The 26,833-nt window shown below is 35.2% G+C and overlaps 1 long non-coding RNA gene across 1 annotated transcript in view; it reads left to right on the top strand.

The window, feature by feature from the left end:
- Positions 1-26,833, top strand: part of LOC127178919 (uncharacterized) — a 70,965-nt gene that overhangs the window by 947 nt on the left and 43,185 nt on the right. Inside the window, exon 2 of the long non-coding RNA XR_007829454.1 lies at positions 30-131. This is a non-coding gene — a long non-coding RNA (uncharacterized LOC127178919). The remainder of the gene's footprint in view (positions 1-29; positions 132-26,833) is intronic.

Here is a 26,833-nt window from a genome sequence, read left to right as displayed (position 1 = left end):
GTATTTATTTATTTAATTGTCTTTTTCAGAGCCGGACCACTGTGTGAACTGCTGGAGAAGAGCTGCATACATGCCGGACGCTCATTTGGTGTTTTACTGAACGTCTAATATGGGTTCGAAACATCGTGACGGTAAGTCAACAATGACCAAGTTGTCATTTTGTCTTGAATACGGCTTCAGATCATAACATGGTAAAACACACGGTTTCTTATGGCGTGTAAAAGTGGCGAGGAGTCCTGGCAGGAGGCCACGCTTAGAAAGGAGCAGGTCATGCTTTCAGGAGATCTGCACCTCGAACTGGGCTCACAATAGCGTTTTACACAATTACACACGAGGTGTAATTGACAGCGGTATCAGCGGCGCAGCGCTATTCTGACAGGCTTCATGGAGCCGTGATTAATTACCGCACGGATTCTCTGGGCTTTCCAATTTCCTTTGGCTTTCCGTTCAGGGCTGCAGGTGATAGTACAGTAACTCCTGTTCCAGCCTACGGCAGGAGAAAGAGACGTCTCTCCCTCTTTCTCTCTTTCTCTCCTCCTCTCCTCCTCTATCCTCCAGCGGATCAGAGCAGAAGTCAGCCAAACAAGGGCTGCCATGATAAGTCTATGTAATGCCTGTCCCTGCGGTGAATGCTAACTACCGCTCATATTCACTGGTGCAGGTGAGATTATCGGCACTCAAAGAAATTGCTGCTGCTTTTTTAGCTCCGCTTCCAGTGTTAAGTTTTAATTTATTATTTGCGAGACCGTTATCATGGAGTTCGCTATCGTAGGCCTCTTCATTAATCACAGCTAGGGCTTCATTTATTCCCTGATATCCGCAGGGTCCTGGCACTGATGTACATATGGGTCTGTTTATCATGAGCAAAAACGGAAAAAAAAGTTGGAAGAGATATGGGAGCAGAGATAAGTTTATCCCAGCTTACATTCATGACACTCAGTGAGGTATTTTTATTAGCAGATGTTTCGCCGTGTTGCTTCCATTACGCGTCATTTTCAACTTGTTTTTCATTCTTTGTAGTTGCGTTACACAATTAACTTGTCTAACGTTAACTTACAAGCGAATAAAGTATTCGCTTGGAAACATTTGCAGTGGAAACAAATTCATCATTTGAATTGATAATGTTGCATACTTTTTTTTTTTCTTACTAAACTAACATTGTGACATTTGTGTTAATTACTGTTTTGGTTACTCTGTTGCAACATGCCATCAAAAAAGGTCAACATTTGTAGTTCTTTAAACAAATATTGTCCTATTTTGATGACACGTTCCAATGGAATCATTTGTGAAAGTGGTAATTTCCAGTTTCACATCCTGAAACACACTTTCTGCGTTGCTGGGTTTTTTTTTTTTTTTTAATATAAGCGACGTCTTGCTCATATCAAATCATACGGTTGGGTCTCTTATCCCTGTGGTGTGTGTGTGTGTGTGTGGCAGCGGGACATATGGGACAGAACAGGGATGGTGTGAATATCCCGTGACCCCTAGCGGATCAGGGGCCGTACTGAAAGACGGCCTTGAACTGTAAGGAGCTAATCCTGTTTGGCTGCCCTGCTAACAGCCTCCTCACTGGGACCTGCTCTCACGCTGGTGCTTCACATGCTAATCAAACTAATGATGAGCAACCAGAGACCCACTCACAATGCTGGCGGGACACCAGTGGAACATGTACATATTATATTAACCATCATGCAATTGTAAAAACAGACAGTCCAGTAAAACAGAGGCATAGCGATTTTATAGCCCCCCTTAACTTTAGAATTGCTTCATTGATAATCATGTGTATAATTGTGACGTTTCAAAGACCCGTGCCGTAATGTGTCCTAGTGTTACCTTGTGTCAAAACAATGGAAAGTGGTAAACTCATTAACCAAAGAAGCAAGTTGCATCAAACTGGTCTGTTGTACACTACCAGTCAAACGTTTTTTAATGTTTTTTAAATAATTCTTTCTGCTCACAAAACCTGCATTTACTTGATCCAAAATACAGAAAAAGCAGTAATATTTTGAAATATTTTTCTATTTAAAATAGTGGTTTTCTATGTAAATATATGTTAAAATGTAATTTTTTTTTTTAGTGATCAAAGCTGCATTTTCAGCACCAATACACCAGTCTTCAGTGTCACATAATTTTTCAGAAATCATTCTAATATCAAGACACATTTATTATTATTATTATTATTATGTAGTATAAAAAACATCTGAAATAAAAAGCTTTTGTAACATTGTACACTTTACCATTCAAAAGCTTGGAGTCAGTGTGTATATATATTCATTTTTGGGAAAGAAATGATAGAAAATAATATTTTTATTTAGCAAGGATGCTTTAAATTGATCAAAAGTGATGATAAAGACATTTATAATGTATAAAAAAAATATATTTCAGAATAATGCTGTTCTTCTGAACTTTCTATTCATCAAAGAAACCTGAAAAAATGCTGCTCAGCTTTGTTCAGCATAATGATAATAATAATAAATGTTTAAAAAAAAACATTAAAAATCTTACTGTTCAAAACTTTTGACTGGTAGTGTAAATGCAAATGACTTCATTGCCTGATTCAAGGAAGTTGCATAGATTATTTTATAAAAAAATTTATTTTACATTTTATTGTATGTTGGCATTATTACCATGTCTTATTTTGGTTAATATTTGCATTTAATAATACATTTTTTATTTTATTTTATTTTATTTTATTTTATTTTATTTTATTTTATTATTTTTTTGTAATGAGAAAACCCAAGTATGAACACTGACATTTTTAAAATGTTTTTTTTTTCCAAGTATTTCAGCCCTAACAAGATGGTTTGCGTATAATAATAATAATAATAATAATAATAATAATAGTAATAATAAACATAAGTAATATATAAAAAATTTAATAATTATTTTCTAGAACTATTCAAGCCTTTTTTTTTTCTTTCTTGAATTCATGTATTTTTTATTATCACGGTATATTACAGAAAAATAAAACACTGCAGTGTCTTTTTTTTTTTTTTTTTTTTTTTTTTTTTTTGTAATATTGTGCAAATTATAGGCCGTCTGAGAGCATTTGTTTTTTTTTTTTGTTTGTTTTTTACAGACAGGTTTCATCGTCTGGTTTTGTCTGATTTCAGAAGCAAACTGAACCTTCGAACGCACGCACACACAGGTGTGACAAACGTGCGTTTTCCGAAATTGTTTAACAGCTTCTGCTGTTGTTTTTTCTTTTATTTTAACCCTTTTTCGCTGTTCCTCTGTAATGGTATCCCTCTCTGGAGTGTTGTGCTATGTTTGTGTTTTCAGCGAGTTTCTCAAATGCCCTAATTCGCCCTGAATCAACAATCCTTTGTGTGCAGCCGGTGGAGGGGTGGAGAGGGATTCCCCAGCTGTGAGCTCGAGTGCGTTCGCGCTCCCGCGTCCCTCAGGCGGGGAGATGCAGATTAGCGGAGCAAGTGAATGGAAGGTTAAAAAATGCATTATTAAAAATAAACTGTGCAAGAGAGACGGGGGAGCGAGAGACGGTGGAGGAAAGGGAAACTTCAAAAGGTGATGTTTAGCATTGGCGTAATACAACATGACAGGTTTATAAAACTTGCCACTCTCTATTGAAGGGCTGGAAATTGACTCGGGCAGCGGTAAGCGATGGCATATTCCACTTTAAAAAATGGCTTTAATGACGCAGTTATTGTGTTACCGAAATGGAAATAAAACTTTAATTCCCTCGGTGAAGAACGATCCTGCATGCTTCAATGTGCACACGCTAAAAAGCGATTCTCATGGCAGATTCCCATGGCCCCGCGCTCCTGACGATTTAGAAAAGCTCTCCCTCTCCCTCGTTTTCGGTTTGCAAAGGTAATGAGAAGCTAATGAGGCTTGACTTGAATTTTTTCAGCGCTCCACTCCTGGCAGCTTCCCAGAGGGGCTGAAGGAGATGTTTAGTTTCTATAGAAGCGGTGCTGACGGATGGATAGATGGATGCAGGGCTTGAGCCTCCGCGTTTGCTCTCCATTCACCGCACACGAGGGGAGGGCGGGAGATCGCGGCTCGGAAACTCAAGGAGGGAGAGAACGGGCATGAAGAAGGGGAGAAGAAATCAGCACTCTTGAAGCCAGATGAAATCCAGACGGCAAGCTGAAAAGAAAAGGCCGTATCAGCCTGAGACTCCTATGGATGCTGCGCTCCCAATAATACAGGGCCTGATGATGTGCGTTTAGATTGTCACAGATCTGGAAATGAAAAGAAACCCAGTCGGGGAGGCTACTTTGAAAGTGTAGCTTCCCAAGAAACAAGCTATCATTTAACCCTGTGACCCTTTTTTTTTTTTTTTAATTAAACAGTTTATTGAGCCTTTAGACAAAATATTGTTTTTAATAATATGTTGAATTTCACATTTGAGTAGTAAGATGATGTGCAATGCGATCCAGTGATAACCGAGAGATGAACAAATAGACGTTCCTCAACAGGGCTCTAAGTTAGTTACGCCTAACTTCAAAAAAAAAAAAAAAACAGCCTTCCTTCCCCCATAACAAGGTGATATTTGACCCCTTAAAGTGATTTACATGAGAATTTTGTTTTTACATTTGTAGTGTAATTTTATTAAAAGTATGTCATCTTTTGTGTGTGTGTGTATATATATATATATATTTTTTTTGTAAGCTATTAAAAATTTCTAATTAAAATAAACAGAATAAGAATATAAGAATAATAACAAACATTATAAGGATAATTCATCCAATCAAACGAAATCAGTATTAACAAATTAATTTGTATTACAGAGGTGGCACAGAAGAACACAAATGTGGCTTGTAGGTGTATTTTCATGTGTTTAATGAGGCTCCGAGGTGGCATGCAATCAAATTCATAAGTTCATGTTGGGATTAATGCTTTAAATATAACATTTTTGAATATAGAAATATTTAATGATTTAACTAAAAAGATACTTAATGAAACAGCAGGCAAGGCACTGATTTAATTACCGAATCGTTCATTCATTTGATTTGTTCAAACGACTGATTCATTCAGGAATAAAGTGACTCACTATGATTGGGAAATTGATTTATTGACTCACTAGATTTGTTTAAAAACACATGTTTGTTCATAAACGAAACACCGACTTGTTTTAAACTATTTTTGATGACAAAATAGAGCAAAATCAGGCAATAATGTTATAGTCAGACAATGTTAGTCACTTAATATTAACTTCTTGTTTGTTGTATTAAATCAGTATCTCATTTACAAACTCCCTTAAAAATCATTACAAGCTGTCACTCATCTTAGTTCATGGCGTTCTCACAAAGTTCCATTATAATGAACGAAGCTCTCTACACTGCACAATCAGTCTTATTTACAATCTCTCTACACTCTGTTTATGAAAGGATTGGTGAGATATGTCTGTGATTCATTACTCAACGCTGCAAAACACACAGAAACCTTTGAAGTTCCCCTCAGCGCAAACACAAATATGCTGATCGGGTCAGTCGCACTGGTGCTCCTAAATATTTTTTCATAGTCGCACGCAGTAGTTTTCAGAAATGGTCGTGCTGTAGAGCCCTGCTCAAAAGATGTGAGATGTTTTTGAGGCTCGGGAGGATCATTCCTCCACTGAGGAACAGTGAAGGTACATCTTCTGGAAACGCGTTCCTCAAAAGATCCTGATGATCAGATTTGACACTCACTGATTTTTAAAGACCTTTGACTTGATTAAAACAAACAAACAAACAGAAAAAACTCTAAACTATCAATAGCTATGTTTCCGTCACTTTGTTTTCATGTGCATTTTGAAGTATCACATCAGAAACAAGCGATGGAAATGCCACATTTTGAATAAAAATCCCTTAATTCGCAAAAAAAGTTTTTACGCTCGCCTGAGGTGGTTTTTTACTTAATGCGAATAATGGGAGATGGAAACACATTTGCAGAATAAAATACTCCATACGCATCAAAAAAGTCATGTGACTTTGCGCCATGGGACGGCAAAACCCGTCTAACCAGTAAACCGATCTCGTTCCACAGCATCTGAAATGTTGCTATGGTCATTCTGAGCAAAGTCTGTCGTCAGAGTATTTCTGTATAATTGCCTCTCAGAACAGTCTTACACGACTGCGTTCCCAAACAGCAGACATCCACTTCCGAAAGAAATGATCACATTTATGTTTTTCGTTTGCTTGCTTTGAGGTGCAAGTAATTTATTATATGAAGAGTTCAGATGCAAAACCAGCTAAAAGCCATCTCTGTCAAAAATGAGGTAATGATACTGAGTGAATGCTCCTGACACATAGTATACATCCATCAAATACTTTTACTTCAAACTCGCTAAATTCCAACCTCAGCCCAATCAGAAGTACCAGTACTTGCATAGAAACCTATACAAAGTAGCCAGAAAGAAATGCTCATTTTAACGAAATAAGTCAGATGGAATTAGAGGCTTTTGCATCTGAACTCTTCAAATATAAAAATTACTATATTCAGTGGCCTCTCCTATTTTTCTTAGTAATATATGGTGTGAGTTTTTTTTAGGAAGTTACGATTTTGTTCTCTTTGACTTGTTGGATGCTTATTCACAAATGTTTTATGCGGTATTCCAATTTTTGCGCATAAGCTAAATTCGTAACTTTGGCTGGAAACCTGACTAATCAGACGACAGATGAAATGGAGTAGATTGTGTGTGACAGGTTTAACAGCAAAGCTGATCTTTTAGAGACCTTAGAAACTTGTGTGTGAAGTATAATACTTACAATAGATACACTGCAAGCTAAGATGCCCCAAAAAACAATCAAATAAAACAATTTGGTAAAAGTTTAGGCCTCGGCTGTAAAGCAATGTGCAAAACTAGCGTCTGTAATTTTAAATGAACAGCAGCGAAATCATTTTCCCCATACACCGGCAGGCCAGGATGACTTCTTTAGCACAAAGGACAAAGTGAGCCTTGTGCCGAGGACCGGGCCGGACTAATGAAGTCGTAGCAGACTCTCGGGCTGATAGACCTGTTAATGAGCTCCACTCCTGTGATGGGAGATGGGGGGAAAAAGGGATGTACCAGGTAGGCGCCGGCACCGCGTCGGATCATTAGCGTAATTTAAGCAGAAAAGGTCTTTGTTTCTCGCCGAATTGCCAGGGAGGCTGGGAAGGGACCTGGAGGCCTCTCGAAAGCATTTTGCTGGCACGCACGTCGAGAATTGATTGTCTTTGTTGTGGTAATCTGAAATTAATTTGCACTTGAACCCATCTTTCTTCCAGGATCAATTTAAAACACTGTTATAATTATGTGAAACCGAGAGCAGACACTGATATGACGAGCCGGAATATTTTAATTCCCCAGGTACTTAAGAGCCTTTTTTCCCTGACTTATCTTGCGAGGTAATAAAACAAAACGTTCCTCGTGCATAGGCTTAAGGGAGAGGTATTTGCCGGAGGGGTAACAGTAATAACCGCTGTATCGCTACACGTTTACCCGTGTACCCTCTCGGTAGGTCATCGCTCGCTTTCAAGCCGCGCGAAACTATCGCGAGCCGAAGCTCTGACGGCGGAGCTCGGATGAATTCTCCTCGGCCCTTTATTCGGCCTAATCGCGAGTTTAATTGTAACGGGCGTTTAAAATCTATTAGAGACTACCTGCTAATATCGCCAATTGATCTTGGCGGCGCATCCCCCTTGTTCTCAGCACGAGTTTTTTAATATCTTTATCAGAATGCTGCTAGTTTCCATCCCCCGATTGGTGTTTGTAGCGGGGAATCTCGTTAGCTTTAGTCGGACCATCTTGAGCGGTTTCCCGTGGCGCTGTCATGTAGCACAAGGGCGCCGAGGTCATCGCCCAGGGCTGGGATTCTTCCCGGGCTCCTCGGGCGCCGAGAACAAGGCGATGGGCAGCCAGACAGACAGCTGATGACATTAACATGCACGAACATTCCCGGCTCACCACGAGAGAGGCCTTTGATTTCTGCTGAAATTAACTGCATGCAAGATAAAGCTTATTTGGGGTGGAACAATATTCATGAAGACTTCCAGTTTTTAAAAATGCACTTGGAGTTCAACACGCTCCATTTCTAATGTAAACTTGCTTCTTATTCGCTAACCACCAGCAGCCCGAGTCCAAGCCGCTAGTTTAGGGCCACGCCAAGCGTATTCGAGTTGTCGTTCAGCCCAAACATGCCTCTGCTACATACAAATTAGCCATAGGTTTGGCCTCATTCACAAAAGTGAGCACTGTTTGCTCGACACAGTTAACACTGTGCTGTTACTGCCTCAGGAAAGCAGGCGCACTTTGAGCAAATGACACATGTCTGAAAAATAATTGTCAGGAAACTAAAGGTTGTGTTTTATGTTTTGTGTCATGTTTAGTTCTTCAGGCGTTGATGGCACGTATCGTTTGATACATTGAGATTATGGAGTTTCATTCAAAGGCCCCAAAATATTAACTTGTTGCAGATGCTGATAACAAGGTCAAATTGCAGGCCAAAACGTCATATAAAATTATCTAAAGCAACTCAATGATTTAAAACCGTATAGCAGATACTTGCATAAAATGATAGAAAGTAGTCATGCTATATCTCCTAGATATATCGAGTAGTAAGATGACATTGAAATGCTTAGTGTTATGATCAAAGCTCTGTAGATTCAAAACATATAATGTAACACAATTATTCAAACACTTTAGAAACTAATGAAATGCATGAAATATAAGACAGTAAACTTTACGGGGTCATTTAGTCAATTTAGATTCCTGTGTTGCACAGTCCAAGTAAAGTACACCAGATCACGGTAGTGTGCTGTATCCTCTACAGCCTAACCCTTAGAACTGACCTGCAATATGGGAAATGCACCATGCAAATTGTGTTTGGCACAGATTTGCACTGATACATGACTAGTAAATCAGGCATTAAAACAATGCAGTATATTTATTGATGCTGCAATTCTTTGTTTTAAAAAGTGGGTGGGACACTTTTTTTGTTGTGTGCTTTTTTTTTTTTTGCCTTTATTATTATAGGACAGTATTAGAGCAGAAATTCTTCACGTCGCTGAATAAATGCATAGATATGCAATAAACATCTGTGCTCCTATACAGTCTAGTGATAGAAGTTGCGTTAGGTATATAGGAGGTTTTGGATTCTAATCCAACCATGTCTAATTTTATTTATTTATTTTTTTCTTTTTCCTTTATGTTCATCAGTAATCGTATATGGACACAGGGACACAATTTGTTTTTTTTTTTTTTTTTTTTTTTTTTTTGATTTAACCAAAATGAATAAACAGTCTCTACAACGTTTAAGCCATAGATTGAAGCGCTGGTGTGTGAGACACTAGAGAACATTCTGTCACTTAAAACATCGCAGCAAACATTAATGATTCCAGTGTCAGATCGCAGCTTATTTGACAGAAACAAATGTCATATATGTTTCATCTGCATCAGGTATGTCCTTGTGAGATGTTTTAAAAAAGTGATGGGGACAATATAGACCATGGCAAAAAGTAGTGGGGAAATGTCCCACCCGTCCCCTGTCAATTATGCCTATGCTGCAATTCATATATCTCACGAGAGTATCTGGAAATTTGGTTTGGTTCTCACACTGCACATAGTGTGACTCATTAAATAAAACTATAAATAATGAAATAACTAAAAGTGGTGATTAATAGTATTTTTGCACTTTGCCTTTGGTTATTTTGTCTTTTTAAATATAGTAATTAACAAAATAACAAACAGAGCGTGGTAATACTGTTCTATTTTAAAATAAAAGTGAGTATTATATAAACCTACAGTTATTTTATAGCACATTTAAAAATACAATGCTATGTTATATTTTATTTATTTATTTATTTTGCATTTTGACTTTATTTTTTTGATGAATTTTCTTCACTTTCAACCCTAAAATCAGCAAGCGTTTATTTTGGCGGGTTGCTGGTAAGTAACCATTATTAGTGCTGCAGAGTGAAGAGTGTAAGTGAATAAAATGTCAGTTTTGCGTTTTGTTGTGAAACCGGCAGCTTGTAACCTACATTTACGCTTTCAGTTTGAATGGAAATCTTGCTGTATTCAGTATTACAGTTAGTCAGTCTAAAACAGTGATGGCACATGAACAGCTGTCAGCCATGTAGGTACACAGAAATGAACGGTCACACATTTATTAACACAGCACTTTTTAAAAATGTTTTACACCGCTGTTTATTTATTCATTTTTGAGGGGAGACTTCATGCACCTTCATACACCTGTCAAGTTTGAGATTTTGGGCTTTTTGGTTTTTGTTTTTTTTTTGGTTGGTTTTTCATAAAGTGTTTTTTTTTTTTTTTTTTTTTTTTCAGAATAGTGGAAAGAAAATATCCAAAAGACACTGTTAAGTGTTTTTTTTTTTATAGAACTTTATCTATTCGTGTCAATAGATTTCAAATTACAAAACATATTTCTAAAGGCCGTTGTCTCAAAATGAGTTTTTTTTCTCCTACACTGAGCCATAAATCAACAGCTCAGCAGCACTTACACACACCATACTTTACATTTTTATTCCTGTTTATATCCTGAAGGTTTTTACAGAGGATTTTTTGCCCATATATAATTTGCTTGATTATATACTTTATTTCCCCAAGAATTATAAAAATATATTGTTTTCTGTCTGTTCTACTTTTTTTTTTTATTTTATTTTTTTTTTATGGAGTGACAAAAATTAAGATACCCAATATTCCCTCTGTAAAAAAAACGTTTGACTCTAATATGTCAAGAAAATTAAACTAGAATTTTGACACTGGCATCATCCAGTGTTTAGATTTTGGTACTAGAAATATATGCAAATGAGTGCACATTTCATTAAATAATGCCTTATTTGCATATTTCAACCTAACATTTTAGAAAACTTGTAATACAAAAAATGTTTGCCATTGTCAGTGTAATCAATCAACTGGGTAAGGAAGGCGATAACTATTAGTAATTTGTTTTTTTAGCCTATTGACCTGCAGTGTCTCGCCTTAAAGAATTAGAAAAAAAAATAAATAAATAAAAAAATCCAAATGTGTGTGAGTTTCTCTCCTCTGCAGAATAACGTTTGTAACCAAATGTGGTGGTTTTGAGACGTTTCTCAGAATATCATCTTTTGTGCTCTGCAGAAGAGTGAATGTCATATGGGGTTGAAACGATGTGAGTGGAGTAAATGATGACACAATGATCATTTCTAGTTGAACTGTCCCTTTAACCCGTCAAAATATTAGATTGGACAAAGACTGTTAATGGTGTGTTTGATGTGCTGAAGCAGTGACTGGACCAGAACTCCTCGGGGACCAGCATGACGCTGAGCTGAAGGGTCGTATCCCATCCCAGAATATCTGTCATCAAAAGCAAGCTCTCGGTCTCATTAGATGAGCTCCCAAAATCAGCTTCGTGCACGACAGCTCAACGGAGTCCAAAAACACTCTTCATTTGTAATACACAAACAGTTCTCAGTATACATAACTCACATTTTGTTCCCACAATTCCTCCTGTTTTGGCTCCGTATAATCACGCTGAATATGCAAACGCCTTAAATAATTAAAGACTCCTCTGTTCGTTTTTGCGCGGCGCGCTCGGAATGATTTGTTTGAATTTTGTACCAGTTTTGTTGTGCTGTTGTTTTCGGCGCACGTCAAACGCATTCCCTTCGAGAGACGAGAAGTGTGTCATTGTAACAGGCGCGCTTCCCACAAGTTTGGGCCGTTGGGTGCGAGGGTGACCACACGCGCGTGTCTTACGTCTCGTTGCTTCGTTTCCAGGCGTAACGTTTCTCTTTCTGTCGCCGTTGTCTCACGGCCTTCTTAACGTCAGGGCTGAGCGTTTATCTCGTCTGGAACAGGTCTGCGGAGAGCGCGCCGGGGTCGCGAGCGGCTGGCAGGCAGGCAGCTTCACCCTGATGATCATGCAAAACACAGAGCTTACCAAAGCCAGCAGCCTCGCTCTGCTCTGATAACATCTCCCTTTCAGCCTATCGATCGCCTGTTTTCAGGGGGCCTTTGTTTCCGCCCCGAGTTTGCCACAGGACACCAGAAGTGACAAAAGATTGACACGAGGACCTCGAAATTAACTGCTGGCCTATTAACAAGCCAACAGCGCATATTGGCAAGAGTGAAATTCTTCTGAAAACAATGGAGGAGAGGGGGAGGGTGAGAGAGAGAGAGAGAGAGAGAGAGAGAGAGAGAGAGCGCAGCAAAACAAGCCGCTTAATCTTTTCTCTTATCTCGCAACTGTTGTGAGCCCTTCCAGGCAATTTTCTATTCAGGCTATTGATTTTTATCACCTCTTCTAAACCTCTATGACAGATTATTTTTCAAAGACTAAAGCTACTTTTCCCACTCCTGCGACCCATATATTGCTTCAAATGAATGATAAATAGAGAAAAAAGTTTCAACTATTATGCTGAAAAACACTCTGTTTTTGATTAATCCTCCTGGAGCAGATTAGCTGATTCTTTTTTTTTTTTCCCCTCTCGTAATGCTGCTTCTGCTTCCGTGAAAGAGAGAAATAAGCACCAAACCGGCACATTTGCGATGAATTTACAACATGTGGAGTCTTGAGATGAGTGGAGTTTGGGGCGGTTTATGTGCTGTATCGAATAATGGGGGCCGCCGCTCATAGTTTTCACTTTGACAGGGTTTGACGGCGGGTTACGGGTCTATTAGAACTCTTTAGAGAATGTTGTAAACTTAGACTGCCGTTCGCCGTGTTTATTTATTTTGTTTGGGTGCAGTGAATACCGCTTTAACAATCACTTGTCATGAAGTTTTTTGTGACATGCTTTGGCACAGGATGTTTTCCAAACATTCGGTGCATTTTCTAAATCTGTGGTTTTGTTTCAGAACCTACAGTTTACATTTACACTGTGCCAAAACTGTTTATTGCACAAAAGTATACAGAAAATGGCCTTTTAAATCTCAAATTATATTATTATCATGAGTTGTGCACACCTATCAATATGCAAAATTATTCATATGGCATATCTAATAATTTACCACACAAAGCACATTTTTTATTTTATTTAATTTTGTTGCTTTTTAATGTATTCTATTTCATGTTTTTGTTCATGAGGGCAATCTGTCTTAACTAGAGATTGATTAAACCCTTTATTACACATTAATACCTGTGAGAGAAATATAAATGCATTTAACTAGTTAGTTTTTTCCTTTTCATTGCTTCCATTTAGTGTTGTTTAGTCTAATACTGCAGTGGTTCCCAACCACGTTCCTGGAGGCCCCCAACATTGCACATTCTCTCCTTTATCTGACACACCCATTTCAGGTCTTGGAGTCTCTACTAATGAGCTAATGATCTGAATTAGGTGTGTTTGATTAAGGAGACTTGGAGAACATGCACTGTTGGGGAGCTTCCAGGAACTACTGTATACAGGGCCAAAAACATTTCACCTCACCTGACAATCATCAGTGACTTGAGAAAATGTACCATCCATAAATATTTTTAGCAGCCATAAAACCGATATGCATTTTCTATAAAAAAAAAAAACAAAAACAAAACAAAGAAACAAAAACAAAAAACAAAAAACAAAACATGTTTGAGGACAATTTGGGGATTTCACTAATATTAATAAAAATTAAGTAATATCACAATAAAACTATTGAACTGTAATTAAAAAAAAAAAATAAATAAAAATAATAATAATAGTAGTTATTATTATTATTATTATTATTATTATTATAAAATAGTATTTTATAAAGCATTATTTTATAAAATAATAATAATAATAATAATAATAATAATAATAATAATAATAGTAGTAGTAGTAGTAGTAGTAGTAGTAGTAGTAGTAATAAATAATAATAATAATAATAATAATTATTATTATTATTATTATTGTTTTTATTATTTAGAAGTTATACAATAATAATAATATTATTATTATTATTATTAATTATTATTGTTGTTGTTGTTTTTACTGTTATTTAGAAGTTATAAAATAAACAATTACAAGTTATTTTATAATACTAATAATAGTTTATTATTATTATCACTGTTATTATTATTTTTATTTATTATTATTTATTTATTATTATATACAAATAATAAAACAATAAAATACATTATATAATAATAATAATAATAATAATAATAATAATAATAGTTATAATAATAATAGTTATAATAATAATAATAATAATAATAATAATAATAATAAAATAATTATTATTATTATTATTATTATTATTATTATTAAAAAATAATAAAATAAAATAAAACAAAGCATATAATGTTGTTGTTGTTATTATTATTATTATTATTATTATTATTATTATTATTATTATTGTTGTTGTTGTTATTATTATTATTATTATTATTATTATTGTTATTGTTATTATTATTATTATTATTATTTTATAACAACGGTACAATTACAGTACTGATATTCATGTTTTTTTCTGTCACTTTTTAAAGTTATACCACAAAGATTCTCTTTTAAAATGCTTCTCTTTCTGTTTTGCATTTTTAAGTACACATTATAAGCAAACTCAGCACTTGTAGAAATGGAGTTTGTGTGGAGCACAATTTATTGTGAACTGTGAAACGATCGCAGCACTTCACTATGAAACATGCATCAGATTACATATTTATAAAATTATAATGCAGTCTTCGCGTTTTGACGTGTTAAACCATATTGCATTCTCAGGCGGTTTTGAAATTAATACAATTTACGAGCTAAGTGGTGAGTAACACTTCCATATACTCAGCAATACTGATTTTTACTCGTTTACTCATTTGACTGTTAGCGAGTGATCATTTTAAAACTCTCACTGTATGTGACTATCAGAAGAGACCTGCAGCCTTTTTTTGGGTTGAGACTCTTGTAAAGCTGTGTTTAAAATGATAGAAACGCCGACTGATACTTCACGTACATCAGCAACCAAAACAGACCCGCTGTCGCAGCGCTTCGCCACAGGATGGGCTTCACCTTATGTTTTATTTTTCCCATCGAGCGGAGTGGCGTTGGTTATTAACATCTCTGTGCTCTCTACAGATGTAGTCCGTGACCCCGCCGGATTACTGCGCTGTATCAGCTGGCCTCTCCCTCAGCCTGTTATGATTGCGAGGTTAGCTTGTCACGATTGGAGATTGCGAACATTCCCATAGATTTGCTGTCAGGCGGCGGCGGCGGGACGGGCAGGCAGATGAGGCGGGAGGCGATCGGGGTTAAGTGTTACTTCGCCTCCTGGCCCCCGACGTCGTCCTCTCGGCACACGGGCGCTCAGACGGCGCGCCGCTACATCCGTCAGCGCGGATGATGACATGATGGATTACTCGAGTCACTGTCAGCCCAGTCAAAATCAGTCTGCCGCTGATAAGGTGCAGCAGCCGCCCGCTCCCAACCTCAGGCTCTGTTTGTCTTATTGAGACAGCGGCGTGAGGTGCGAGTGATTGGAGCCGTGTGGAATCTGCAGCGCCCCGGTTTTGTTGTCATTCATGTATGGCTGCAATAATGCATTCTGCGTGTCGTTTTTTTGGTGATTCTTTTATCTTTAATCAAATTGTGTGGAAAGAAGAGCATCTTTTAAGCTTGGTGTGATTTTATTCTTGAACATGCGCATGAATGAACTACTAACGATGTTTCCGCGAACGGGCCGTTTGAGAGAAACTTCTAATTTCTGAGTGCATTTAAGTCACAAACGGAAGTAGTGGCAGATCTTTTCTTCTGTATTGTGATGTGTGAATGTGAGTGATTATCGAAAAACAAACAAATGTATGGCGGGATGTGATTCTGTGCATCAGTTGTTGATTAGCTGTTGAGATGTGGGCGTGGCTCTCAAATGAATGCAAGATTACAGTGGATTGTGGAGGGGCCGGATTTAGACAGACTGTATAATTGGAAAACATACGGATGAATGAATAGGTCTCATTTAGAACAATAAGTCACTGGTTACATGGATCCACACATTTACCCTCCTTTTTAACCCTGTAAAGTAGGGTTTCTCAACGGGGTCGTTCGGACAGCATCGGGGGGGCGCTGGAAGCAATATTTTCGAAAGGGGGGCGTTGAGCTGTTCCTGGGCGGCGTTTGGTCAAGACGAGTTTAAACCAAAGATGTATGAGCTGAAACTTGCAAAAGAAAATGGTCTGCCACACCCTAACACTGTCTCTACTGGATTCATCAAAGCGCACTTTCTATATCTATTTCTCAACTTGTCGGTAGCGCAGGCGTGTGGAATCCCGCAGCAGAAACAGAACGCGGGTCCGTTTACTGTAGCGCTCGCGCTCGGTTGTTACTGAACGACTGATTATAACGGGATCTATGTGCTTTAACACATGTGTCGCGCTGTTCTCGGTCAGTGTAGTAGTGATGTTCACTGCTAGTTTACACCAAATCTCCCGCTCCTAGACCTGACGGTGCATCATTTCCTTAGCAACGACTTCAGTACTTTAGTGTTTGCTTGACTTTCTGTAGCGCAGCTGCAGCGTCACAACAATAGCAAACATTTAGACACATTAAAGCAAAAGATGTTTTTTCTTGTTTAGAAAAATTAATACATTTTGTTTGCTGATTGGCTGCAGTTGGTTTGAATACCTAATTTCTAAGGAGTTTATTCAAAGCTCGCAATTATAGGCTAATATATCCACGTTGTTTTTTTGCTCCTTTTTTGTTTCTAATGATAATGATACTTCAAATGATAAATCAAAAATGTGATGAATGACATTTAATGACATTAAAAAAAAATAATATTATGTATGAGCTGTTCTAAGGGTTAAGATACATGCTTTCAAAACGGGCCTATATATTATAAATAAAATATAACCTATAATATAAACTACCATTAAAAAAGGTCAGTATGATTTGTAAAGGGGTTCATAAAAAAGGTTGCATTTGTTTGTTTAAAAAAAACAGCCTACATTAAAAACAGTAAATCTACCATTTAAAAAAAAAAAAAAAAAAAAAAAAAACTTTTTTTAAAATGTGTTTTCTTCTCATGCTAAGCTATATTACTACAGCTTTCAGTGTCACGTGATCTTTCAGAAATTATGCTGACTGTTGCTTAAGAAACATTTCTTCTTATTATTATTATAGCTGGCACAACACACTGACAAAAAAGCAAGATTTGAAATTTAATTGACTATAACAAATCCAGTGTTTTCACTGGCCAACTTAGTTTTATTTTGTTAATATAAACAAATTTTGAGTCATGATCCAGCTTTGCTTGCGAAGACTGAGAAGCTCCATTTATAGCCAAACATGATTCCCTCACCTGTTACCAATTCACCTGCTTGATGTGTTTCAAAGCAGTTTATTTGGTTATTTTATAACCTTTTCTCTTTTATTTTGCCTCTGTCACAACTATTTTGGAGTGGGATGCTTACTTCAAATCAATCAATCAATCAATCAATCAATCAATAAATAAATAAATATTTTATAAATAAATATGTTTATATTTACAAAATACATTTAAGCTGGTCAGTGAAAACTTTGGAAATCTTTTCTTTGTACTTTTGTCAGTTAAATAAAAGTTAAATAGAATGAACAAATCACAGATCTCATCATTTTACAAAAGGTCCCAACTTTTCTAGAATTAGGGTTGTACTTTTTTTTAAAGTAAGCTTTGAAATATTCTCACAAAATCTATGAAATATAGTAAAGTAGTAAATATAAAGTAAAGTAAAGCATGATTAAATGTGGTATTTACTCACCAAAATAACAGTGTCCACTGTGTCATTTTTATTTAGTCTTTTTACATTTATATCCGCATCTCAACAACACTGAAGCTGTTGCAATGAAAACCACCAACATGCTTAAAGACTCTGTAAATGAATGTTATTACACTTATTTTAAAATAATTTACTGTAAAAAAGTACTTCACTGTCTTTTTTGATCAATTCAATGCCTCCTTGAAATAAAGTAATTTCCTAAAAATCATAATGACCCCATACATTTGAATTACTGTAAATATAATATCAGTCCTCATTATAAACACAAAATAATAATAATCAACTTTAATATTCAGTGAGGACAATTAGACTACGATTTACTTGATGGGGGGTGGTGAGGGACCTGGATAATGGGTAGGGGGCACTGGCCCAAAAAAGGTTGAGAACCACTGCTGTAAAGCTACTGTATCATATTTGTTCATACGTTTCTAAGGCCGTCGTCAAGGATCAACATGATAAAAACTTTTGTGTTAAATGTGTCACACACAATCTACTCCATGCCTTCAGTCGTCTGATTGATAGTTTTTATCAAGTAAAATGTCTTTTAGTATAATTGTAGGGCCTGATGATTTCCACAGTGTGAAAAACACGGATGGAATCGCGAAATCCAGTCATAAAAAGTGAAATTTTCCGAATACGACAGAGAATTTCACATAGTTTGTCAAATTTTGGATGAATAATTTAAAAGTAGTTCAGTAGACACTTAAAGTGAAACACAATACGTTTCTTTTGCGAAAAACTATTGTCATATAATGAAGACCCTAAAGGTCTTCACAGCAGCCCGTCAAAATAAAACTATAACTTGACAGTTAGAAATATGTTGATATATAACTTAATGTAAAGATAGTACTACTACTACTACTAAAAATATTATTAAAACAATGTTTAAAGGACTTTTACCAGGAAAAAAAAAATAAAAAATTGCTAGAACTTATTTACCAGAAAATTGTAAATACACAACACAGTATTTCTGAAATAAATAAATAAATAAATAAATAAATAAATAGCCTGTAATAAATTAATTCTTTATCAAATCTAATTATCCTTTATAAATTCATTAGACATGCTTTTGATTATTAAAATGTAATGAAAATAGAATCCAGAAATTTAATGGAAAACTGATTCACAATCAAAACTGAATTTGAGAAAAATATTAAAACGCATTTCATAGGGCCTTAAAAAAATGTTATATTGCTGTTAAATTCTGCAAGTTTCATGATTTCAATTAATTAGACATGCTTTTTGATAAATATGTTTTTTTTAATGTAACCATTAAGATAGTCAGGTATCGTATTGAAGTCCAAATTTTGGTATCGTGACAACACTATACGCTACTGAAGCGCACGTGACGCTCGCTGTGTTTTCACCCTCTGCTGCCTCTATGTATGAGCGAATACATGAACATAATCTCTAGAGCTGCTCTAAGGGTCACTTCATGAGCATTTTACTGTTTATTTTGAGAAACACTATCGTCATATCACGTACAAACAGAAACTTGAAGGGGATATAAAATTCACTTTTACATGTTCTTTGAACATAAATGTGTGTTGACACTGTGTACACATCCACCTTATAATGATAAAAATCCACCCTCTGTGTGTGTTTTTCTTTTTTCATCCCTATAAATCTTAAGCCCTTTCTAAAATCAAGCCATTCTGTGATTCTTGGCTGTTATGTCACACAGACCAAGGCTCCTCCCACCATCATTGATTGACACGGCCGTTTCAGCATAGACCCGCCCTGAGTGAGCTGTGAACTGTCCGCCATTGTTTCGACACCGGAGCAGGGTTAGACAGGAATATCTAATTAGCGATTGAGGTGTTTTGTTGTTGGATGTAATAATGAACATAACACTCACCATACTTCCGACATCTGAGCCGCTGAAGAAGCAGAGGATCACTATTTTATTTTTATTTTTTTTTACCGTAAAATAAAAAAAAATAAGTAGGTGAAGCTGTATGAGGGTTTTTTTTTTTAATGCATCTTTGCAAATCGCCTTTCCTAATAATGTTTTAGTTAGCCAGTTTTGTGGCTCAGTGTGGCTAAAGTTTACAGTCCCTCAGAGAGGGGCGGGGTGAGCAGAGCTCATTAGCATTTAAAGATATGCAACAAAACAGGTCACTGTGAACAGAGCTGTTTTTGACAAATTAAAAAGGATGTTGTTTTACACTATCATTGAGATATTTTAACCAAAGTATGTTGTAGAATTTTCATTAAGACCCTAAAGAATCATATCTGATGGGCGTCTGATTGAACCCATTTAAAGGTCTTCAAAGCAACCTGTCAAAATAAAACTTGAAGAAACTGTGACAGAAATATATGACTTAATGTAGGCTTAATGATAGTTATTAACTTATTATTAAAACATTATTTTTAAAGGAATATTTATCAGAATTTATTTACCAGAAAAAATCTAAACACACAACACAATATTTGTGAAAAAAGTAAACAAAATAATAAAAAATAATACATTTTTAAAATAATTAAACTAAAATCAGTCAAAGAAAATTGATTGAAACCATTAAAATGGGATCCAGAAAATGAATGGAAAACACAGAATTTGGTAAAAATAAAACTGAATTGAATTTAATGTGTAAAAAAAAAAGTTTCATAGGACCTTATAAATGTAATTTTTGTTGAACTTTTAATAAATTGTAGGTTTCATGATTTTAATTAGACATGCGTTTTGATTAATATACACTACCGTTCAAAAGTTTGGGGTCAGTAAGATTTGTAATAGTCTTTAAAGAAGTCTCTTATGCTCATCAAGGCTGCATTTATTTGATTAAAAATATAGAAAAAAAAACAGTAATATTGCAAAATGTTTTTACAATATAAAATAATGTTTTTTATTTTAACATACTTTAAAATAGAATTTATTCCTGTGATGAAAAGCTGAATTTTTATCAGCTGTTACTCCAGTCTTAAGTGTCACATGATCCTTCAGAAATCAATTCAAAATATAAATATTTTATAACAATATAAATTATTTATTATTAACTTTTAATAAACTTTTAATTATTAACTTAATACATCCTTGGTGACTAAAAGTGTTAATTATATATATATATATATAAATTGTTTTTTTTTTTTTTTGTAATTTAAATGAGAAATGTAAATGGGGGAGAAATGACATAATTTTGTGTCAGTATCTGGTCTCATTGAATTACATTACAAGCAGCAGAATTTCATCATGCAAATATGAGCATTGGCAACAAATGACATATTTGTCCTCATATTCTCACTATATCAGACTATATAAATATGATACTCAACAAAAATGCATGCAAAATAAGTTTTAATAGATTTAAAAAGAAAATATTTTGTCTAAAGGTTCAGTTGACTGTTCCATTTTAAAAACGTAGATTCTTTTTATTTTTTATTTTTTCTAATTGTTGTTTCATATGCCACGGGGCCGTGTGATAAAATGGTGCACCTAGAGAGGAAGAGTGTGATTTGTAAGAGACAAAATGCTAAAGCAGCTCTTCACACCTCGGTAGTAATTACTCGCGTGGCCTGTCATTTACCGCAGCTTTGTGACACAACCTCCTGCCAAACTATTTAGCAGTTTGCAGAAATATCACATGTTGGCTCGGGTCACTGCGGCACGGAGCTTCAGTAAGCAGCGGTAGGAGCCGCCTGCAGTTAGATTGTTTTCAAATTTATTTTAATTGGGTCTCACCAGTCCTCATCAGGGATTTGACCCCAGAAATGGGCTGTGGGGTCACTCCTGGCCGTCGTCTTTGAAGGCGAGCGCTCTCCCCGCCGCTCTGTATGGCCTTGAATTGCAAATAGTTTTAAAGCAGCATAATGAGCTCGGCGGCGCTACGCGTGCGCTTTGTCTCTGGCCCTCGGCCCTCGGCGCAGCCAAATGAGTCGCGATTACTCCGCTGAATTACAAACCATTATTTTCCGTTTCATCGCTGGAGTTTCGCATTATCGCTGTAGACGACGTGTTGCGCTAAAACGCATGTTGCAAAGGCTCAGAAGAACGCTAAATTAATCATGCTAGATGCTGGCAGCTTCCTCTCTACATAACATGAGCGACACAACAGTGTGAGTTAGTAAACATTAACAGAGATCACAACAATTAATGCTCTTCCCAGTCTCTTTTATTGTTTTTTGTTCATATGTCGCTCTTGCTTTGTTCTGTATGACAATAGATTAGATCACGCACCTCGAATGCTGCATTTAATTAACGCTTAATTCTTAATTGGTGCTTAATTACTGCAACTGTTTTTACAATTTAAAAAAAAAAAAAAAAAAAAAAAAAAAAAAAAAAACTTGTCGTTTGGTGCAGAATTTACACACGTTACCTTTAAATATTGATTTTCAGTCACATAACATGTATATGTCAGCATCCACGGTTAGTAAGTCTCTGCATTGTAAAATGCTGAATTTACAGCTACATAAATGTACTAGTTCATCTGCTTTCTGTAACTGATTAAAGCTAGTTTTAATAACACAACAGTCCAGTTCCAGAAGTTAAAATCCCATTCATTGTCTCAAAAAACATTTTTTTTTTTTTTTAAACTTATTTTTTCTTCTTCTTCTTCTTCTTATTTATTTATTTTTTATTTTTTATTTTCAGTGGCACTTAATCTTTTTGAGACAGATTTCCAATACTGAAATTCAAAAATAAATAAATAAATAAAATTGGATTTTAAAGTAAAATAAAAACGAACAAACAAATCATTTGAAATATGTTGATTTCCAATACTGGAATTCAAAATAAATACATGAAATAAATACATAAAAGCAATTTGCTTTTTAAGTAGAATAAAAACGAACAAACAAATCAGTTGAAATATATTGATTTCCAATGCTGAAATAAATAAATAAATAAATAAATAGGATTTGTAAGTAAAATAAAAACAAACAAACAAATCAGTTAAAATATATTGATTTCCAATACTGAAATTCAAAATAAATAAATAAATAAAATTGGATATTTAAGTAAAATAAAAACAAACAATCAGTTAAAATATATTGATTTCCAATACTGAAATTCTTAATAAATAAATAAATAAATAAAATGAAATAAATTGATTAGGTAAAATAAAAACAAACAAATTAGTTGAAATATATCGATTTCCAATACTTAAATTCTAAATAAATAAATAAATAAATATATAGATTAGGTAAAATAAAAAACAAACAAATCAGTTGAAATGTATTGATTTCCAATACTAAGATATAAATAGATAAATAGATTAATTAATTAATTAATTAATTAATCAATTAATCAATTAATCAATTAATTAATTAATTAATTAATTAATTAATTAATTAATTAATTAATTAATTAATACATACATACATACATACATACATACATACATACATTTTTTTTTAAGTTGTAAATAAATTAAAGATTATTGGATTTAATTTTTAAGGCAAAAAGAAATAAATAAATAAATTAATTAATTAGAATTTTTTTTGAGTAAAATAAAAACAAACAAACAAACAAATTGAAATATATTGATTTCCAATTTTCCAATACTGAGATTCTAAATTAAATTAAATTAAAATAAATAAATAAATGAATAAATAAATAAATAAATGCGTACATACATTTTTTTTTTTTTTTTTAAGTTGTAAATTAATTAAAGATTATTGGATTCCATTTTTACAGGAAAAATAAACAAATAAATTGAAATATATTGATTTCTAATACTGCAATTCTAAATAAATACATACATACATACATGCGTACATACATTTTTAATAATTGTAAATAAATTAAATATTATTGGATTCCATTTTTACAGGAAAAATAAACATATAAATAAATAAACAGAGATCACAAAAATGAATGTATACATGTTGATGATGTGCTGTTCCCAGTTATTTTAAATGTTTTCTTCTGACACTTCTCAGACATCACTTTGCTTTGCTCTTTATGATAATAGTTTTGATCGGATCTCCTACCTTGAGTGCTGTTTAATTAGTGCTTAATTTGTGTCCTTAACGATCCGTCTCGCTCAGATTCGGTGTGATAAACGAGTAGAGTATCTGGTGTGAATCTATCACACGTCCTTCAGTGGGACTTTCTAATGCAGATGCTCGTCGCACACGTGTCGTCCTGCTCGTCTGAAATCTTTGTAATCCTATAAGCTGCTGTGTACGGAGGCTTGTTTTTGAAACTTGTGTTCAGGCCCCTGGGTAAGCAGGTGAGGGCCCCGGAGGGCTGATTGATATTCATGCCAGCGGGTCTCCCGTGGCCCCGACACGCTCGTGTTTGTAATCAGCTGCTATTTACTTGTGTTTTTTTTTTTTTTTTTTTTTTTTCTGGTTGAACTCTGGTGTTTTGTGAAGTATCTGTGACTTGTGTCAGCGCTTTGTTGTGACTCACAGACTGTTGCTGCTGTTTATTATTATTTCATCCAGTGCTTATCTCCTGAAGATTCTAGAAGAAAAGACCACAGGCATCTGAAGAGGAGATGATTCATGGATGTTGGTTGTAGCTTACAGCTTTAAACACTATATAATTTTGAGCTTAACCCATCTTAACACAGTTCTTTATGTTCTAGCAGTGGTTTTGTATGTTTGTGACTAACATTTGAAACACTATATATATATATAAATATAATAAAAAACCACTGCATGGATTTGTATCATTATAGGGTATCGCGATACTTTTTTAGTAGCAGTATATCGTGCAACACTACAATAGCAATACATTTTTCATAATTTATTGATTGTCTAAATTCTTTTTTTTTTTTTTTTTTTAATCTTTTAAATTTTCTTTTCTAAAATAGCCTACTCCTTATATACATTGAGAGAGTCATCCAGTTTTGTGGACGTTCACACAAAGATCAGTCATTATTTAGGAGGCGACACAGCATTTGACCACTGATTTACAAAAATCCTTTCAGGTTTATAGAAGTGTTTCAACATCAACTACTGAAGAAAACATTGATTTTTATTTGAATTACCACCCTGTGAGTCATTTAACCTTGTATTTGTATATCTTTGGAAGGCTTTTGTCTTTCAGACACAGTAAAATGCACAAATTCACAGAATTTTATTATTATTATTTTTTTTTTTTTCATCTGATCCCCTTTCACCTAATATATTGACTTGAAATACCCCTGAGATTTTAAAATAATATTTTAAGTATAGCATTTGCATGTTCTTTGGTTCTCTGATGTTGCGTATGGTCACATGACATGCAGGTAAACAAATAACATGCTTAATTTTTTTTAGTAATTTTTTTTTCATTGATATATGGTATAAAATGATTTATTTTAATGTAATATTTTTATGATATTATTAATTAATAACTTTTCATTAAACCATATATATATATATATATATATATATATATATATATATATATATATATATATATATATATATATATAAAATAGTACTTTTGTAATTGGATTATATTATTTTTTTAAATGCTCATAATCACAGTTACAGTTACTTAGATAATTACAAATTATTAATGCTCTTTTCCATAATTCTCTCTCCCTTAATGAACCTGTTTTGGAAATTGTGGTGTAATGTTTATTGCAGTTTGTGTAGTTTGTAAAAGTAATGCAGTTTATTGTCTTTCTCTGTTTTTATTTGTTTTTTTTTATTTTTTTAATATGTTAAAAGATTATCCTGTTTAAAAATCTGTGTGCTAATGGAGTTCAAAGGTCAAAAGTAATCTAAAAGTAATCAAAAAGTACTGAGATAAGGTTGGATTGACAAAGTACAATTTTTGTCATGTAATTTGTAATCAGTAACAGACTCCATTTAGTATGTGATCTACCTTTAGATTACATCTTAAGTCACTGATTTCACTTCTTTAGCTTCTGATGGCATAATGACAAATTCCCATTTATAACCAAACGCATTTGTCCTGCATCAGCTCTAGATCTAGATGCGCTGAACTTGTCTAATTAAAACTGAAGTGTTTCCGAGTTGCCGCGGTTGTTTCATATGGCAGCAGAGCAGCATCTGCATCAATTACAGAGAGCATTGTCAGTGTCAGCCAGCGGATTCTTGTTTGTTTGGTTGTAGCCGATGTTGTTTTTTCCCCCGGAATATTCGTCTGTGTTCCTGTGATTGCAGCCCTTGTCAAAGGACGGACAGAGGGAGAGCATCGGGAGCGCAGCGCGCCTGCTGCATGCCATCCTGAGCCATGTTAAGCTCTCTTTAGTGGCTCAGTGACATCAGCAGTGGCCCAAAACAGCAGCTCCTCAAAAGCATTCACATGCATTTCATGCTCGACTGCCTCAAAAGCGCTGCTCTGAAATCGACACCTTATTTGATGTCCTCCTGCCCGCCGTTAATTGAGAAGAGCATCTCTGACCCTTTTGATGGGCCGCACAATCCCCGAAACGCTCGAGTCGGCTAAATCGCTCCGTGGCCGATGCTAAGCAGTCATATGAAGTGTCTCACTCATTTCTTTTTTTTTTTTTTTTTTTTTTTTCTCCCCCGCTCTCCTCCCCAACTCTCTTTTTCGGCTTTCTCGCTGTTGGTTTACGTCCAGGCTCCACAGAAATAAGAGATGACAGTTGTTACAGATATGCTGGTTTAATTACTTGTCAGCTTATAGCCGATATCTTGGCTGGCCAACGTGGAAGCTTAACTTTTTTTTCCCCCTTCTAGTAGCTTAAAGCATGACCAGCCTCCAGTGCTTTAGTATTTAGCAATAAAACCCAGGAAATCTGAAAGATAAAAACATGAACAGCTTTTCTAATTTTATGGGGACGAGTGGGCAGTTTTCTGTCACCGCTGGAATTGGCTTTCTCTCCCTCTGTTCCTTCGGCGTGATAGCGAAAGAAAGAGGGGGAGAGCGGCTGAAAGCGAGCTCACGGAGCGAACGAAATTACATCATAAGTGGGGTGCATCGCTGGAGTACAGAGAGGCAGAATATTTCCTTCGGTTGCTGCTGAAGGAGGCGCGCCGCTGCAGCCGTGCTAAGTGTGTTTGCAAATTGATAGATTTTCTAAAGCCTGCTTTTGGACGCACGCCACATTCCTCTCGCAAATCCCTTTAGAAGTATTCAGCAAAACACTACTGCTTCTATCGCCCGCTCCAAAGCCTTTGTGAGGACCGGCGAAAATGCTAGATGTGGCCCGTACTTGTACAGGTTGTGCAAGCTAATTCATTTCAAAGGTGCAGGTGTGCGACGTCTGCGGCTCTAGCGGCGCAGAGAGGAACTGCGGCCGGGACGTTCGGGTGCCCGTTGAGTCTGGGGCCAG

This window comes from Labeo rohita, chromosome 16 (genome assembly GCF_022985175.1).
Source record: "Labeo rohita strain BAU-BD-2019 chromosome 16, IGBB_LRoh.1.0, whole genome shotgun sequence".
NCBI lineage: Eukaryota > Metazoa > Chordata > Actinopteri > Cypriniformes > Cyprinidae > Labeo > Labeo rohita.
The sequence above is the reverse complement of the archived record's forward strand: the minus strand, read 5'-3'. Positions and strand labels throughout refer to the sequence as shown.